The following is a 2,425-nucleotide window of genomic DNA, read 5'->3' on the forward strand; positions in this document are numbered from 1 at the left end:
CTTCCAAGAAGGCATTAGTGCTCACCCTCCTCTTCTGCCTCAATGCGGCCAGTGAAGCCAAAAGATATTCCAGATGTGAATTGGCTTCGCTTCTGAAACAAAGTGGCCTGGATGGATATTATGGTTACAGTTTGGGCAACTGTGAATTTACTCAATCTTTTTCTCCACCTTTGCAAGATCCAGGTTTGCAAGACAGATGCAGAATGAGGAAATTCCTTCCCAGAATTAGTTCATCCAGCTCACCCAATAGATAAAAAGCTCTGTTCAATTTTCTTAGAATGGTAAAATATGCTTTTGTCCCAACCCAAATGACTGGGAAGACCTCACACTTCGCCCTGTATTAACACCTTTAGTTTTAAAAGGGGGATCAGGATCCACTTCATTCCCTGTTTGGCACAAGAGCAGAACAGGAGTGTGCTCAGACCACTGCAGTCTTTGTATTTTAACAATCACTGGCTTAGATTTGTCCTCATCAGAATAGTGTTTATTTGTGCCATGATAAGCATCCTCTCAAAGGTAAGATCCTTCAGATTTCCCCAGATCATTTCAATTCAGAACAAGGTTGAAGAGACCATCACAGAAGAATTTCCACATTTGTGGCAGTGCAAAAGTTCCACAATGGAAAAGTATCTCCTCCCTGGAAGGGCCCAGTTTAGGAAGAGAGAAGGAAGAGGTGACCTTATGTGCCATTAACAACGCCAGGAATATCTTGGAGGTAAGATTCAGATTTATTCCAAATTTCCCTGAAGTTTTGTAACATGTTTTGGACTTTTTAGGTCCTTCCTTGGTTCAGGAAGAATAAGTATATGGTTAAACATTCTTTTTTAAATGTTCTATTTAAAAAACTAGGATAGCTTTTTCATTTACAGCACATGCTTTTTATAGACCTTTCCCTGTTTGCTTTCTTCCAGGTAGTAGTCCAGCTGCATCCAATGCTTCATAAAGGTTGGCATTGAATCATCCTGTCTCTCAAAATTCTTTTATGTTCCTACTTGGGCCATCTGTGATAGTATCCAGCCACCATGTCTTCTGTTGGCCTCATCCTTCCTCAGTCTGCTCCCCCATTTAGTACCCCACTTCTCAATTTGTCACAAGTTCTCTAACTTCCTTCACACAGACTCCGAGGCGGCATCAGCTTCTGTCGGACGGCGATTCCTCGGGCTCACTCTCCCTCCTCCCGCAGTCCTCTCCGTGACGTCGGGTAGGCTTTGGCGGTGGAAACAACCGGTGCCTGGCACGTCTGTTCCCCAGAGGAGCCACCTGCTCCAGGACCACCCCCTCCCCCATGCTGCCCTCGCCTCGGGACCAGCACGGTGCCGTGGGTGCCGCCTCTCCGACTCCTGTCCTTACAGGTTAAAGCGCCGCGAGGTTGCATGCCTTGGACTTGATGCTTGATTTGCATGACTCCTAATAATCAGGTGCTGGATTTGCCAGTGAGCAAACATGGCCCACCACTCAGTCAATATTAATGGCAGTTTTACGGCAAATGAAGAAAATGACATAAATGGGGAGGATGACAAAATTCAGAAAGATCCCTATTTTGTGGAAACACCTTACGCCTACCAGCTTGATCTGGACTTTCTCAAGTATGTGGAAGATATACAGAAGGGAAATACTATATCTCACTTTGTACCTCCCCACCACCCACCTCAGTGTGGTCTAATGAATACCAGACACATATTTGGTGAAGTTCGCCTGTTCCCTCCCCCTTCCACATCAACAGTCTCACTCTCTTGTTTGGTGAAGTTCCCTTGTTCCTCCCATCCCACATTAACAGTCTCACAATTTCTCTCATTTTTTTCTAGACGAGTCACTAGGCCAAACTACCTTTCCATCTGCCATGTAAGGGGCAGCTTGCCTGGCAGAGCCTCTTAACCCTAACTTCATTGAAATTCGTCAATATCTTGCTAGAGCAGTGGTTCTCAACCTGTGGGTCGGGACCCCATTTGGGGTCGATCGACCATTTCATGGGGGTCGCCAAGCAAGGCTGTCCACCATTTTTTTTGTCCGCCATTTTTTCCCCTTTTCCAGCAGGTGCCTTACCTCCCTTGGGCTGGGCCAGCTGGTGGTCGGCCTGCTCCGTCTCTGCTGCTTGCCAGCTACGCCTCGGCCGGCGCAGGGGGCAGAACCACACATGTGTGGCGCTCCCGGGCAGGGAAAGTCCTCGACTTACAACTGGTTGGGTAGTCCTCGACTTACGACCAGTTTAGTCCTCAACTTACGACCGGTTTAGTCCTCGACTTATGACCGGTTGGGGTTGCGGCATTAAAAAGGTTGAGAACCACTGTGCCATTAACAACCCCAGGAATATCTTGGAGGTAAGATTCAGATTTATTCCAAATTTCCCTGAAGTTTTGAAAGACTTTGCTTTTTTAAAATCTTCCAAAAATTGCTTCAATAAAATGAAGCCTGTTTCATGCTTTAT

The sequence above is a fragment of the Protobothrops mucrosquamatus genome, unplaced genomic scaffold (genome assembly GCF_001527695.2).
Source record: "Protobothrops mucrosquamatus isolate PMUCROS unplaced genomic scaffold, P.Mucros_1.0 scaffold_13, whole genome shotgun sequence".
Lineage (NCBI taxonomy): Eukaryota > Metazoa > Chordata > Lepidosauria > Squamata > Viperidae > Protobothrops > Protobothrops mucrosquamatus.